Source organism: Notechis scutatus, chromosome 4, assembly GCF_049901735.1.
Source record: "Notechis scutatus isolate UNSWTSFEM ecotype Mainland chromosome 4, rNotScu1.2, whole genome shotgun sequence".
NCBI lineage: Eukaryota > Metazoa > Chordata > Lepidosauria > Squamata > Elapidae > Notechis > Notechis scutatus.
The window spans coordinates 138,395,752-138,413,378 of NC_142012.1; the positions used below are offsets into that span (position 1 = coordinate 138,395,752).

At 38.6% G+C, this 17,627-nt stretch overlaps 1 protein-coding gene across 1 annotated transcript in view; it reads left to right on the plus strand.

The window, feature by feature from the left end:
• Positions 1 to 17,627, plus strand: part of ZBTB38 (zinc finger and BTB domain containing 38) — a 36,886-nt gene that overhangs the window by 1,174 nt on the left and 18,085 nt on the right. The gene's annotated exons all lie outside the window — the stretch shown is intronic.

Genomic DNA, 17,627 nt, shown 5'->3' on the forward strand with positions numbered 1-17,627 from the left:
TTTTTGAGATGTCAGCTATTTTTAAAAGATTAGCACCTATATGTATTCCTTTCCCTTTGGGATGAATGCGAATTAGAATTGGACTTACTTAGCAAATTAAAACAAAATGTGCAGATATCCTAATCTGTAAATTAATTTTAAGTCATTATATGGACATATAACGTACACTAACATAGCTGCTTCATATCAATATTGGGCCAACCTGTTACCTTGGTAACCAAATTCTGTTAAAGAATGCAATAACAGAGCTGCAAAGGCATTTATTATTTATTATTCCTCAATTCAAATGATTATTTCATAACATATTTACATGGCTATGATATTTAGCTGATTGGAGACTTTAGCCTGTAACTGTAATATTTTCTGTCATCTTATTACTTAAGCAATGCAATAATGCTAGTTATGTTCTCACTAAAACAAACACCATAGTACGAAGGAATTCACTGAGACACAAATGTAGAATATTTATTTATACTTAAAACAGATTCAGTACTGTAGAAGAACTAACTTCTACAGCTAAAAACTATAAATTGGTTTAAAGCTTTCTTCTCTCATTATTTCTTTTAGTAACAATTTTACAGATTTTTATTAGCTATCCATAACTTAATCTGACATTTTAACCAAACTAACCATCTTGTACAATGAAATATATGAGGTGAAAGCTGTGATGATGCAGTTTGTAATTTATCATAAACTAATGTAAGATGAATCTGACAACAATACAACATGTAATGAAGAGGAGCTTATCTGATATTTTTAACAGTATCTGTAAAATTAAACGTGGGGTGAAAGGTATTACTTTTTGTATAAATATTTTTCTAGTTTTGATATAGATACTTTAGAACATGCAATTTAAATGAAGCACAGCTCTTTGTAAAAATATTTTCAGCATAGAAGCCATCTTTTCATATGACTAACTTTGAAGTAATAGAAGATTATCATATTCAACACTCAATATAGATGTTTAGTGGCAATATTAAGAAATACAGTTCCATTGGGCACAGGTATTTAAAGCAAATATAAACAGCAAATGACAATATTAATTTTGATATGATAGCTCACAATCAACACAATATTTTTGTTTCAGAAAAATACTAATAAAACCTGTTTTAAAATGAAGCTGTAGAATATGCATATTGCAGTACTCAAATAATATAAATGGATGAATGGACTAAAATCAGGCATTTTTATTCACTTTTTAATAATTCTTTCAAATGCTAACTTTAGTGCAAAGATTATGATAGGATTGATTACATTTTTTCAGGATGAATTATTTTGATCATTTACTTTAGAACATGCAATGTAACTATCAGGTCCTTGATAGTATTAAGAACATTATTATTCATTTTATTCGTATTTTTTTTTCCTTTTAATAAATCTTACACATCATTCTATGTTATAGTATTAAGCATTTCTACAGGACAGCAGGAAAAAAGGATTTATGAAGCACTTGGTTTTCATTTCATTTCATCTTTGAAGAACAAATGATGGTATCAGAAAAAATGCAGCTCTCTTTAACTATGAAGTTTTAATAGGGCTACTAGCTCTAAGCTACAGAAATCCAGATAGGCATTAGATGGCAGCAAGAGTTTATGCTGCCATATCTAATGGTTATCCTGATTTTTGCAGTCCAGATAGATTTGTTGACAAGCACTGCTGATACTCATTTTTTAAATATTACCAGCCAGTTACTATCTATTTTCTCAGCCGTCCTTTTTTTTTTCTCCCCTTAGCCATTTTAGCCTACAGTAGTACCAATGACACTGTTAAATCATGTAGTAATGTGGATTGCTTGTTTATGTCTTTGGATGCTATTTGCGTGAAGCCAGTTATAAACCACAGCTTATGACTTAGTATGAGGTGTGAATTTTGTAGTTTATACTGTATAACAGACCGTGATAAACAAAATTCTAGCAAAGTACTGTACGATAAATGAACCAAAATATTGTCATGAATTATTTTCCTCCAAAAGGCTATAAATATCTATTCATTTTCTAAATAGTCATTAGTGTTGGATGGATCATCCCCATCTACCAAATTGTTTCTTTTAAGATCCAGACAAAAGGAGAGATTGGGTGATCTGATGTCCCAGTTTCCATCTCCATGCTACACGTACTGTACATGCTACTTCTTGTACATAAAAGAGTTAAAAGATGAAATAATCAAAAGCTTTGGAACCATCCATGCTAATTATTCTCAGTATTGTTTCAGTAGCTCTGGAAGCTTCTATCCTATTTGATATTTCATATAGACAAGGCTGACAGTTTTTTCCCCTACATTTTGTCCAGTTTTGTTACTACATAGTAACTAAATAGTAACTATTTTAAATGTTTGCAAAATGTTTAGTAAATGTCAAAGATAGATATTTTTGCTGGTTGATGGCAGATATGCTTGCTTTGATCTGAATATAGGAATTGACTGGAAATGTGCTGGGTGCAAACTAAAGTGGAAATTACCCATCAAATTTTCCAATGGAAGAGTTATGGGCCTAGTATGCAGCCAGAACTACACACTGAGTACTCAGAGTAGTCAAAGGACCCCAGTCACAAAAACATTCCAAATTATTTCTGGTCCAGCCTATATCTGGCGCTCAGAGGCATGTATCATGGATCTTCACTGGGAATTAACATATCCTAACTGAGGAATGTTTTTTTTTTCTTCGTACTGTCAGAGCTTACATAAATGGACTGGACTGTAAACATCTCGTGAAAATGGGAAAGAATATAGCAATGCATAGGAATTATTTGAAAAAGGCATTATTTGAAAAAGATGAACTTCTCAGAATATTTGAAGATGTCATGTACAGAAGAAGTCAGGCCAGCTTGGATAAAAATAATGTAGAATCTGAAATAATTAACTCAACAAACTAAATTGATTGAAAAAGGAAACTGAAAAAGATATTTTAGGACAAGCTAAAGAAGATATACACATAGTTAGGAATGAACAATTATGTATTATTTTATGTGTTTGTTTAGCATACATAAGAACTGTCCATTTTCTTCACAGAGGGATGCTCAGCAACGTATAATTAGAAGCATAAAAACCATATATAACATTAAAATATTAATTTTCAAAAAACTAGTACATCTGAAAATATCAGAGCATGAAGTTTAATGGAAGATGTGTTAGAGTAGTTTTCTATTCAGGGGGCACTAAAACAAAATACAAGTAGTCCTCGACTTACGACCACAATTGAGTCCAAAATTTGCTCAGTGAGACATTTCTTAAGTGAGTTTTAGCGACCTTTCTTGCCACAGTTGTTAAGTCATTCACTGGAGTTGATAAGTTAGTAATCCAGTTGTTAAATCAATCTGGCTTCCACATTGACTTTGCTTTGTCAGAGGATCGCAAAAGGGGATCACGTAAGCTTAAGACATAGCAACAGTCATAAATATGAACTGGTTGCCAAGCATCTGAATTTTGATCACATGATCATGGGGAACTGCAAAGGACGTAACTGTGAAAAACTGTCATAAGTCATATTTTTCAGTGCCATTATAACTTTGAATGGTCACTAAATGAACTGTTGTATGATGACTACCTGAATCTTCCTGATAATTTTATCAAGGAACTGTTATGAAGATAATTACCACAAAACTATGCATATATGGTAGAGTTAATGAAATTTTATGATGAAATTCCCTTGAGAATATGGAAATACTGAGTACTCAGCCAAACTGGAAATATGCAAGCACATGCAACTCAGTGGTGGTATTCAAAAAAGGTTGCCACCGGTTCGGTGGGCATGGCTTGGTGGGCACACTTGCAGGCGCAGAGGTGTTCTAACTCGCCTCCTGCAAGCCTGCACGATGCCGGTTGCTGCTGCAGCTGCCGCGCGCCACTATTCTGCGCTGCGCAAAGCAGCTGCGCTTTGAATTCTCACCATGAAAGTGAGTATGGGAGCCTGGGTGGGCCAAACACAGAGCAGCGGAGAGAACCGGTTCTGTCTCTGCTGGTCATCGCCGCTACTGGCTCTCCAGAACTGGGCAGAACTGGTCAAATACCACCACTGATGCAACTGAAGGAATTCTCTAAACAATATCAATGTAATCCATCATTACCATAATGAAAGTTGATGGATTTAAAAAGAAAACATATTAAAAGAGAAAGCAGACTTTACAGAAATAAGGACCCATACAACAAAAAGAGATTACCAAAAAAATGATGTATTGGGCAAGCCTCCTGGCTTCTAGGTGCTCACTAAGAAAGGATTTTTCGAAATGACCATCAAAACATTTGTATTCGTATATTATTATTAACACGCTCTGATGCTAAGTTCTGCTCCCCCTCCCCACCTGAAAAAAATCTGTTCCAAATGCAAAACACAAGCAGAGAGGAGTTTCAGTTTCACAGCACCAAGCAGCTTTAGTACAAAACAGTTGAGGTAAGCCACGCCCAGGCTCCTTGCTGTCTCCTTCTTACACAGAAAGTACTGTTTTAGTTTCCTCAACTCTTTCACACACTGACAGGATGCTAGCCAGATGAATACCAATGGATGCTGGTAGGCAGAGGCAGAATTTTTTTTCTCTTATTGTTCTCCCCCCAAAATAAGCCTGACCACATAGTTACGTAAGCGAAACAAGTGTATCTAGTTATTTAATCATAATTGAACAGAAGGAAAAAAATGCTGGGGTAAAACAAAGCTACTTATTTACCAATGAAAGATCTAGCTAAAACCTCATAAGCAGAACCTCATTTTGTTTTTTATTTGTTTTAACTTAGCTTTTGATTTTTTAAAAATGTTTTTATATACTTTTGATTGTGATTATGTATGAGCCCAGAGTGGCTGTGTGAGGTGTGTGGCTATATGTGATTAAATATAAATAAATACATAAATAAATGAATAAATAAATAAGAGTTATAGAATGGAAGCAAATGTCACAACTAAACCTATTTGGATGCAAAGTTTGCCATACATTAAAATAAAATAAATTTAATTGCAGAACCCAATTACGAATAATGCTGGTTTATCAAATAAAAACAAAAGGCTACAGGGTTTTGAACTTGAAAACTGAAAAAGTAAACACCCACAATGTTGTTCCTTTCAATAAAGGATAAATGACTTCCAGTAAAATACAAATCAATCTAGTTTTACCAGTATCATCTCTGTCCAGGCAATTCTCAAAGGGAAGCAGCAAATAAAATCCAGAATTAGAGGTAAGAAGGTCTGAAATATCTAATAAAGGAATCCTGAGAAGCTGCTGCACCAGGGATGGGCCCAATCCATAGAAAAAAAGTACAGTGTTAGCCAGCAGCACAGAAGGCATGGAGATGGAGGGAACAGGGAAGCTGCATGAGAAGCAAAGAAATCATTGTCCAAAAATAAAACGTAGATGTTAACAGAGCTACTAAAGGGCAAGAAAGCCATAGACTGTAAGGATTCTTTCAGAACAAAGCATGATGCTCAGGAAATATGCAATACCATAAAGGTAGGTTTAATAGCTAAGGAATACAGACAAGAATATAGCAAGTTTTTGCATTCGTAGTTAACTATCTATAACATATTATAACCATATAATTAAAAAAAAACGTGCAAAAATCCACATGCAGGCTAAAGCTAGCAGCCAAAGCATGGTCTGATAAAACTAATCAAATGTTGAAAATATGAACTTTGATTAAGGAAAAGTTAGTCCATATTTACTTATGAGCCATGGAAAGATATATGCTTGTCATTGCAAGACAAGATAGAAAGATTTGCACAGGGATTAGAGAACAAACAAAAGTATACAATTTCATCAAGGGAATAAAATAATTGAAATGGGTTAGTAGTCACATAGCAAGAAGAATTGAGGGCAGGTGGACCAAGGCATTCATTGAATGGATCCACTTGATACAAAGCATCCATGAAAGATATCTAAAACAAGATGGATTTGACAACATCAGCAAGTATTGCAGGCCCAATTGGCACAAGAAAGCCAAGAAATGCATTGATTGGAAACATGCAGTAGAGATCTTCATCCTGCAGTGGATAGACAATGGCTAAGATGATGATGGTTTACATACAGCAATTAAATAAGGAATATGTGTGTATAGTCTGTGTTTTGTTAATATAACTGTAAGTGCAATAGACAGCTTGGAGAATTAAGAAGTGGAAATAAAATATTGTGGGCATATTAGCCATTATTTTCAACTGAAATAAGAAAGGACAAAAGGAAAGAAAGCTTGCTTAGTCAAAAACAAAGATAATGTGGCTAATTAGGTTTCTAAGTCTCAGTGAAGCTAAGAAGTATCCCCAGGAAAGTTGTATGCCTAAACAAAGATGGAAAGCAAAACAAGTTGTTGTTTATACGGCCGCCAGAGGAAAACTAATATGCATTGTAACTTTGAATAAACCTGATCTAGCCGGTGCAGTTGGACTACTACATAGAAAGTTCAGTGAGCCAACAATACAAGAGGACTGGACAGTAGTAAAATAGGCAGATACGTAAAAGGAATGTTTCATCTTTATTTAAAACTGCCTATAATTAAAAAATATAAAATTTATTAGATATATAAATTCAGATTGGTTGGGAGATAAATCTCCAGAACTCAACTACAGGACACTTATTGTTTTATAGGGGCATGCTCACCACAAAGTATTGTAGCCCTGTAATCTATAGATGGTTAATATTGTGCTGTGGAACAAGCATGTAGGAAATATATACAACTACATGACATCTTGCTAAACTTTAAAATAAAAGAACCAATCCCAACCTTGTTATCTGAGGACAACATAGGATGTATCAAAACTGCAAACACTCCCCCGCATATCATACGCATAGACATTAAATCTATTACATGAAGGACATGCAAGTAAAAGGGCAAATAAAACCGATGTACAGTTCTCAACATAACAATGGAGCCCAAAATTTCCATTGCTAAGCAGGACAATTGTTAAATGAGTTTGCCCCTTTTACGATCTTTCTTGCCACAGTTAAGTGAATCACTGCTGTTGTTAAGTTAGTAACACAACTGTTAAGTAAATCTGGCTTCCCCATTGACTTTGCTTGCCAGAAGATCATAAAAGGTGATCACGTGATCCTGGGGCACAGGTGGAATTCAGCCGTTCACCCAAACTGTTAGTTAATTGCTTATGGAGTTCGGAGAACTGGCTAAAAATAAAGTTTCTCTCTCCCTTCAGTTAATAGCTCCGGGCAGACAGCCAAGAACCATTTAACAGTTGCAGCTGGAATGCAGCCTATACAAGCTGAATCAAGTCAATAAACAATAGAAACTGACAGGATTAGGGCAGGGAAACCCATCTAGGGATGGAATTAACCTCTTCCCTTCAGGAAGAAGGACAATATTACAAACATTTTCATTGTAAAGAGTATCAAGTAACACTTCTGTGATCAGCTGATACTCCCTGGAGTTCCCCAAGACCTTTTATAGCTGCTGCAGTGTTGGCTAATTCTTGTTTCTTCCTGGGGGAAAAGATACAGGAGGGGACAATTATGCAGCTTGATCATACAGGCCATGAATTTAATGCATGTGTGATCCAGCCAGCAGTATTGCTTCTGCTATGAAGTACCCAATTTCGAACATAGAGAACATAGAATATCAGAATTGGAAGGGTTAATGGCTTTTGGTAGAATTCCCAGGCTTTCAATTAGCATGAGCACTGCTCTTACGTTTCCCTCTCAGCTGCAGTGTTTGCTTTGAGGTTGACTTTTTAAAAAAGGGATATTTTAAGTTTTCTACATTGTTTTAGTGGTTCCTGGCATTGACCTTTTTGGGTGTTCTTCCCTCAGTCTTTTTGAAAGCCTCTAGAGATGGAGCACCCACAACTTCTGAAGACAAGCTATTCCATTGGTTGATTCGTCTCACTCTTAGGAAATTTCTCCTTAGTCCTAGGTTGCTTCTCTCTTTGTTAGTTTCCATCTTATTGGGCCTCTTGGTGCTTTGGAAAAATAGATTGAATCCCTCATTTTTGTAGGAGCCCTTCAAATCTCCTGACAGAACAATCAATCAGTGGAACAACTTGCCTCCAGAAGTTGTAAAAGTTGTAAATGCTGCAAAATGCCCCACCATTGCCAGTTGTTAAGTTGTTAAGCAGAAGCCCTCCAAATGTTTTGGGTTACAGCTTCAGGAGCCTGGCCAACGTAACCAATGATAAGAATTGAGGAATTTATATTTCAAAATGGAGGAAATAGATTGCGGTTAGAAGTCACATATTGCTCTACAGTTTAATCTGGCTAACTTAGCTTCTGACTAGTTATTTGTATTATACTTTGTAAGCAATAGGTACAGTTTACTATGATTTGCCAATCAGATTTCTATAGTTTGCTCAACAAAGCTATGGTTAGGACAAATCATTATTTTCTGCTGGGTGTGACTCCACATCCCTTATTACCAGGTGTGAGTCTTCTGCAGTATTATGGTATGCTCTGTCTATATATTTGTGAACAAATAAAAATATTATAAAATGCCAATCGGTTTCCATTGGCCTCCTTCCAAAAGAAGTTATATCCAGTTTGTAGCCGAACTCCTGAAAATTTATTTTTTTTATAAAAAATTTATTTGGGTTTTCACAAAACATACTACAAGTAAAATTTCATTTTTTGAGAATAGCATGGTCCCGGGTTATCCATACAAACACAAATTCAATTTCATTTGGGTTTTCTCCTGCGTAAGATTGGAAGTATCTAGGCAACGTTTCGATGAAATCTCATTCATCATCTTCAGGCTTCTGTCTTCAGCTCTGTGCTTCTCCCAATGTATCCCAGTAGATGGAAGAGCCCTCATTGAGCCATACAATCTCAGAATAAGCCAGCATCATTTATGCCATCACTCCAACATATTCTTTGTTGCAAGAATCCAATTTAAAGCATCCCTAAAAGATGCCTGTTATTTGAATACATCCAAAGGGGAAGACATTTTCTCTGGAGGTAATTGGTTCCATTCTCAAACTGATCTTCCTATTTGGAAGTTTGTCCTGGTCATCAAGTAAAATCTGCCTTCCTGCAGCAACCTAGTAATAACTGATGGCAGCAGCTCAGAATGCAAAATTATAACCTATCCCTGTATGGTTATATATGTATGGTTAGAATTCTGAGGGGAAAAACATACATCTCCTGTAGGTTCTCTTCCTTGAAAAAGATGGCTGAGCAATCTAGTTTCAGGGAAGGAATCAGCACAGGATAGGAGACATCTTCCATTCTCAGAGCCTGGTGATTCTAAGTGCTTCTCAACTGTTCTCACTTTCTTTAATGGGAGTTCTAAGTAAAAATTCAGATGGCCACCATATTTCCAGGCTAGAAGAAATTTGGTATGTCTGGTCTGTTTCTGCTGTTCTCAGAGGTGCAACAGAACAATTTAGTAATGGCTATACTTAATTGCACAAACAGCTTGCTAAATATTTATTTATTTTTTCCCCACTTTTATTTATTTTTTACAAATAACTCAAGGCAGAAAACATATGCAGCATACTTGCCTCCATTTTCCCTATAACAACAACTTTGTTTAGTGGGTTAGGCTGAGAGAAAGTTGGCTTTCTTGGCTAAGATGGGATGTGAATTCATGGTTTCCCATTTATCCTTGGAAGGAGACCAGCACATACTGAAAGAATGGAAAACCTGTGGCCCTGAACTACATCTTCCATTATTCATCACTAATGGCCTGCTGATTGGATCAGCTTGGAAATGTAATCTCTTACTCACAATACCAGCACATACAGCATGCTTTATATATGCTTCATCTCCCAGACAGCAAATCAAAAGGTTGGTAATTTAGGCAGATGAATTCCCACAGATTTGGAAGGCCTCCAGTTTGGGAAGGCTAATATGAGGATGCTCTGATGGTTGAAGAAGCTCATGTTTAAAAACCTATCCCGGAAATAAATTCACAGCATAACCATTATTTAAGCATGACTCAGTTCACCAGTTTGATATGCTTTAGAAAATATTATTTTATTAATTTCTGGAATGAACCAATATTTAAGCATAATAGTGATTATTCATATCCTATTTTATTTTGTAGCTGAAATCATCTCTTCCTAGGGGTTAGATTCCTATATTATGCTCAACTATATTTTTAAACCACTGAAAAGACATAGTGGCCTAACTCATACATTCTGTACAATGGTTTACACATCCCTGTAACCTAAGATTACAAGAACTAGCCTGCAGAACTCCAGAAGTTCATTAGTGGGCACCAAAGAGTTCTTTTTCTGTGTCCCGTTGTTGCCATCTAGTTTTTCTGTCCAGTTTTCATAGTTTAGGGTGTTTTATGGCCATACTGCAGTGTTTCTCAGCCTTAGCAATTTGAAGATAATCTTCAATACTCTAATCTTTGAATATGCATTTTTGAGATTTGTCATAATGTGGTCTAAGTTGTAACTTGATTACCCTGGGGTCTTGCCTCCATTTTGTGTGGCTTCTTAACCATAGTTTGCAGTTCCAAGACATAAGTGTTAGTTGCAGTTTAAAATTATGATTGGTTTCAATTTCTAGTTATTATTAACTTGAAAGTGATATCTGTTTTACATGTCACTTTAAATCAGCATGTAGAACTAGTACTCTCAAAGACATTGACACGTTGAAAAAAATGTCCATCTGGGTTCAGTTCCAAGTGGGAAGAAAGACATTGGAAACATGGAGCTGATTGGAAAGATGGTTTAATTGTGAAGCAGAACCACCAAGCATGTGTGATTCTGGATAGCTGACCACATGGGATGGAGAGTGAGAGAGATTTATATCCTCTGTTGGGCTTTGAATTTGCTTCCTGTTCCTGTGGCAAGAAATGTATCCTGATTGGTTTTCAGACTCCTATGGGGTCATACAGGGGTAGGTTGTCTTTTCCTTGTTTGGATCTGAATGAGGCAGAGGTGGGATTCAAAAATTTTTACTACCTGTTCTGTAGGCGTAGCTTGGTGGGCGTGGCAGGGGAAGGATACTATAAAATCTCCATTCCCTCTCCACTCCAGGGGAGGATACTGCAAAATCGCCATTCCCTCCCCAACCCACCAACCTGCTTTCCAGCTCCATTCTCCTGTACAGGGCAACAAAAGAAGACCCAGCCGATCAGCTGAGACTCAGGAGGCAGAGAATAGATGGGGGGCAGGGCCAGTCAGAGGTGGTATTCCGCTACCAATTCTCCAGAACTGGTCAGAACCTGCTCAGTATCACCTCTGGAGTGAGGGTTAATCCCATCATCCTGGAGCTGAAGGTCTTTTGTGTTGTAGATAAGTTGTCTTTTGTCTTTCTGGGCTAACAACAAAGGTGGGGGCTGCATTCCAAGAGCATGTTTCTCCTTTTCTCATCCAGGGAGGTACAATATTCTGCCTTTTTAATATTTCCTAGAATATTTCATTTTTCTAGGAGAAAGGTGGGTGCTAACTTTCTACAGAAAATTAGCTGAAAGCCAAATATACTTCAGTTTTCTTGATTTTTAAAGTAGAATTACAGGACTTACTACCTGCTCAGTATGCTGTACTCCTTATGTCTAATTACACTCTACTAGTGTATGTGTAAATTCATGCTATGTCAAAACTGCCTTGCAATTTCTCCTGGCTTTATTTCCCTGTAGAACAGATTTCTTCTTAATTTTGTTACTGTTGTTTGGTCATGTTCTGAGAATGCTTGAAAATGTTTTGAATTTCTTTGGTAGTGCTTTAGCATGAGTTTTATTGTTGAGGAGGTCAACAGCAGTGGTGGGATTTGCCAGTTCTCTGAACTACTCAAAATTTCCGCTACCAGTTCTCTAGAACTGGTCAGAACCTGCTGAATACCACCTCTGGTCAACAGTGCCTCTGCAAGTGTCTGATTTCCTTTACATATCTTTCCATTACTCCAAAGCCTCTCTGACAGCCCACATGTTCTACTATGAAAGATCCCAGCAGGAACAGCTTCCTTGTAATGTCTTTCCATGGATTTTGTTGAAGACGAAACCAAACCAACCATCAGAAACCAAGAAGGCTAACACACTCACCTAGACACCTTGTTCACTTCCTAATTAAGTATAAAAATATCAAACTCTTCTGAATAACCATATGTTCAGTGGGAATGGAAGGTAATTTCCAGCACTGGGCGAATGCCAGTCTGGCTGCGGTTAAGATATGAATTACAATATACTTCGATTTTTTGGGTATTTGTTTATCGAAAATTCCTAGAAGGAAGGACTCTGGTTTGTACTCTATTTGTTCCTTGGTTATTTCCTCTAGCCAGCGCCTAATTTTTTGCCAGTACTTCTGGGTTTCCTTACACGACCACCACAAATGGAAGAAGGTACCTTCTATGCTTTGGCATTTCCAACAATTGGGGCTCGTGTTGGGGTGCATCTTCGCCAATCTCGAAGGGGGCAGGTGCCATCTATAAAACATTTTATATGCGTTTTCTTTATAAGCTGCTGATTTCGTGATCTTAATGTTCCTGTTCCAGATCCTTTCCCATTCTGCTAGCGTAATGCTCCGTCCCACGTTTCTGCTCCACGCAATTATATTTCCTTTGACAATTTCTTGTTCTAGTTCAGTTTCTAATAAATGTTTGTAAAATTTAGATATATTTTTTTTGCTCGGTCCTAATAGAATTTTGTCTAAAGTCTGTAATTTATTGTATATTCCAAATTCCTTAATATTTTGTTTATATCTACTATGAATTTGAAGGTACACCCACTGATCAATTTTAAATCCTCGCTCTTGTAATTCTTGTCGGGTTTTCAGTTTTCCTTGTGGGTCTAATAAATTTTCGTACTTAATCATTTTAGTTATATCCAAATTATTAGGGTGTACTATCGCTTCCATTGGAGATAGCCAAATCGGTATTTTTAGATAAAGTTTTTTACGTACTTTTTTCCAATTGGTTAATAGAGAGTCCCTGATAAGATGCCTATGGAAATATGATTGCCTGGGTTTCCCAGTTTCCCACAGAAAGGCATGCCATCCTTTCTGCATATCGTGGCCTTCTAATAATAGTGTTCTTTTATTAGTTAAATTCACCCATTCCTTTATCCATAGTAGGGTGGCTGCCTTATAATATACTTCCCAGTTTGGCAGGCCTAACCCTCCTCTGCTTTTCCAATCTTGTAGGGCTTTTACATTAATCCTAGCTTTTTTCCCCTGCCAAATAAATTTCAGTGTTATCTTGTTTAATTCCATGAAAAAAAAATTATTTAATTTGATTGGAATTGTCTGGAATAGATATAGAAATTTTGGCAGAATATTCATCTTAATCAGAGCAATCCTGCCCAATAAGGAAAGTTGTAATGTACTCCAGGAATCTAAATCTTTCTTGGATTGTTGGAGAAGTTTGTCATAGTTGTTTTCTTTTAATGATTTGCTTTGTGGAGTAAGCCAAATTCCTAAGTATTTAATTTTTTTTGTCACCTGTATTCCCATTATTGTCTCTAGTTCTTTATTCTGGTCTCCTGTTAAATTTTTAGACATTAATTTTGTTTTTCCCCTATTAATTTTAAATCCTGCGACTTCTCCAAATCGTTCTAGTTCTTCTAATAAGTTATGTCCTTTTTCTATAGGCTCCTCCAGAAAAAAAACCAAATCATCAGCGAAGGCTTGTACTTTGTACTCTTCTGATTTAATCCTCAGTCCTCTAATTCTCGAATTTTGCCTAATATATGTCAAAAGAGATTCTAGGGCGAATATGAAAAGCAGAGGAGAGAGGGCAACCCTGTCTAACCCCTTTTTCTATTTTTATCGGGTCAGTTTGTTCCCCATTTATTAGAATATTTGCCTGTTGAGTGTGGTAAATTGTAGTGACAACGTTTTCGAATCTAGTGCCGAGGTTCATATTATATATTTTTTGAATTAAAAAATGCCAATTTAAATTGTCGAATGCTTTTTCAGCGTCCAAAAACATAAATGCAAATTGTTTTTCCGGATGGGCTTCATAGTATTCTGAAATGTCTATCACTGTTCTTAGATTATTCTTAATTTGTCGAAATGGGAGAAATCCATTTTGATCTTCATGGATATGTGTGTTTAGAACCTGTTTTAGTCTATTAGCTATTATAGAAGAGAATAGTTTGTAATCTGCATTCAGGAGCGAGATTGGTCTATAATTATTAATAAGTCTATGGTCTAGGTCAGGGGTGGGCAAACTACGGCCCGTGGGCCACATCCGGCCCATTGGTCTGTCCAATCCGGCCCGCCCCTGAAAAAAATCGCTGGGCGTGGCGTATTGCCCTGCGCCGCGTGGCCCCCAAAGCTGCAAAACAGTGCGGAGCACTCTCGGGGTAGGAAAGAAAAGAAGAACTTTGCAAAGGCCTCGGCTGGGAGTTCGAAATCACCTTCGAGTGCAACCTCTCCGAAGGTGAATCCCCGCCGATCCCCCTTTTTTTTCCGGGGCTTCCAGGCTTAAACTTTGCAAAGGCAAAGTTTGCAGGCGGGAGTGTCTTCCGGCCGAGGAGTGGGAAGGGTTCCGCCCGGCGGGCGGGCGGGCTGCTTGGAGCGGGCTGCTTGGAGCCACCTAAAGCTAGGCTGCTGCTGGTGGAGCCTTGCCCTGCCTTGGTGTCCCGTTTCCCGGCTCGGTGGTCCTGCTCGGGCGGCACTTTAAAGCCTGCTCCCAGCACCCGAGCAACTTCCCAGCAACTTGCGGCTTCCTTTTTCCTCGTGGGCGCTCGCGCCTGGCCCCGAGCCGCGTGGCGGAGGGGAAACCCGAGCACCACCGGGTCGCCTCCTCCAAGCAGCCCGCCTGCCCACCTGCCGGGCGGAACCCTTCCCGCTCCTCGGCGGGAAGACGCTCCGCCTGCAAACTTTGCTTGTGCAAAGTTTAAGCCTGAAGCCCGAAACCCGAGCAACTTCCCAGCAACTTTCGGCTTCCTTTTAACTCGCGGGTGCTTGCGCCTGGCCCCGAGCCGCGCGGCAGAGGGAAGCCCGGCGGGCGGGCGGGCCGGCTGCTTGAGGAGGCGACCGGCGGTGCTCCGGCAGCAGCAACAGGCAGTTCCGCCCGGGCTCCGCTCAGGTGTCTGGCTGGGGCTGTCAGGAGTTGCTACCGCCGGCGCAGCTCCGCGCGGCTCCAGTCCCGCATTGCCTTGGGAAGGAAAAGGCAAAACCAGGAGCCGCTGAGCCTGAGCCTCCAGTGCCGCTGCTGCCGTTGCAAAGCACCGCCACGGCTCTTCCTTTTTGCCTTTCCCTTCCCGAGGCAACGCGGGACTGGAGCAGCGCTGGCGGTAGCAACTCCTGACTCAGGGGGCCTCCGAGGGAGGGGAGGGAGGAGAAGAGGGGGGAAAGGGGGGGGCGATTCCCAAAAAAATCTTGTGCTGACCCGGCCCGTCTGTCAAATTTTAAAAGTCAATGCAGCCCCCGAGCCAAAAAGTTTGCCCACCCCTGGTCTAGGTCCTCCTTCGGGATCAGCGAAATTAAGGCTCCCCTCCACGAGTCCGGCATCTTGGCTGCTAGGAGTACCTCATTGAATACTTCCAGCATCAGTGGTCCAATTTGTTCTATGGTTGTTTTGTAAAGTTCTACAGGTATCCCGTCTGGTCCTGGCGCTTTATTGTTACTTTGCTTCTCTATTGCTGACTTCAGTTCGGACCATGTTATATTTTTGTTTAATAATTCTATCTCTTCCTCTCCAATTGCTTTTTTGTTCGCTTCCTCTAGGTATTTCATTATTTTGTCCTCACAAACTTCTTCCTTTTTGTATAATTTCCTGAAGTATTTAAAAGTGATCTCTTTTTTCTTCTCTATCTCCTCTTGCAAATTGCCCCTCTCGTCCATTAATTGGTGTATCAATCTTTTTTCTTTCATTTTCTTAAGTTTGTGGGCTAACCATCTCTCCGGCTTGTTTGCATGCTCAAAATAAATTTGTTTAGTCATTTTCAGACTAATCTCCAATTTTTCTTGTTCCCATAAATTTAGTTTGTGTTTAGTTGTTATTAACTGATTCTGTATTCTTTTATTTTTGGGGTTCTTTTGTAGTTGGGTTTCTAAATCCTTAATTTCTTGTTGTAAGTTACTTTGTTGGGCATACTTTCTTTTATTTCTCATAGCATTGTAAGAGATTGTTGTTCCTCTTATAAATGCCTTCATTGTGTCCCATATATTTTGTTTCGAAGTTAGTTCATTATTATTTTCTTTTAAGAAGAAGTTCAGTTCTTCTTTCAATTTATTAGTGTATTCTTCTTCTTTTATTAAGTGAGTGTTAAGAGTCCATCTTCTTTTTGGTTTTCTTCTACCTCTCCAGGTTATTTGAATTGGGTTGTGGTCAGCCCAGTCGTTTGGTAAGATTTCGCTATCTTTGATTTCATTAATTAATTCACCATTTATCCAAGCCATATCTATTCTTGTCCAAATTTTGTGTGGGTTAGAGTAATAAGTAAACTGTTCTTTTTTGGGGTTTAGTTTCTCCAAATATCTACCAGATTCAGTTCGTACATCATATCCTTACATGGCTTGAAAATTCTCTTTTTCCTTTTTTATTCTTACTCATGTTACTATGATCCTTCCGGTAGTCAGCAATAGAGTTAAAATCGCCAATCAGAAAAATATTGCCTTTTTCGAAATCTATTATTTTTTGGTGAAGATGTTTGAAAATTTACCTTGATCATCATTTGGGGCATAGATTACTACCAGTAAAAATGTAATGCCATTAATCGAAGTTTGTACCACCAGGGTTCTTCCTTCAGGATCCGCCCAGATTAACTCCGCTTTTAAATCATCTCTCACATATATTGCAATACCTTTCTTTTTGTGCTCATCTGCTGGTGCTGTGAATAATTTTCCCAGTTTCGGACAATCTAGAAATTTCTCCTCACTTTTCCTAATGTGTGTTTCTTGTATGCAAATTATATCAACGTTTTGTTTTATTAGTTTAGTTAGAATCCTCTTCCTTTTAGCTCTTGAATTTAGGCCGTTTATGTTGATGGAAAGGATTTTACTTCCCTCCTCCATTTACTTAAGTATGCCTCGCTTTTTGTCTCGTAATTATACGGCTCTCTTCTTGTAAGAGGTATGGGGATGTTTCTACTCCTTCTTGTTGTAAGTTGTTGAAATGTTGGAAAAAATGTCCATCTGGGTTCAGTTCCAAGTGGGAAGAAAGACATTGGAAACATGGAGCTGATTGGAAAGATGGTTTAATGGTGAAGCAGAACCACCAAGCATGTGTGATTCTGGATAGCTGACCACATGGGATGGAGAGTGAGAGAGATTTATACCCTCTGTTGGGCTTTGAATTTGCTTCCTGTTCCTGTGGCAAGAAATGTATCCTGATTGGTTTTCAGACTCCTATGGGGTCATACAGGGGTAGGTTGTCTTTTCCTTGTTTGGATCTGAGTGAGGCAGAGGTGAGATTCAAAAAAATTTACTACCTGTTCTGTAGGCGTAGCTTGGTGGGCGTGGCAGGGGAAGGATACTATAAAATCTCCATTCCCTCTCCACTCCAGGGGAGGATACTGCAAAATCACCATTCCCTCCCCAACCCACCAACCTGCTTTCCAGCTCCATTCTCCTGTACAGGGCAACAAAAGAAGACCCAGCTGATCAGCTGAGACTCAGGAGGCAGAGAATAGATGGGGGGCAGGGCCAGTCAGAGGTGGTATTCTGCTACCAATTCTCCAGAACTGGTCAGAACCTGCTCAGTATCACCTCTGGAGTGAGGGTTAATCCCATCATCCTGGAGCTGAAGGTCTTTTGTGTTGTAGATAAGTTGTCTTTTGTCTTTCTGGGGCTAACAACAAAGGTGGGGGCTGCATTC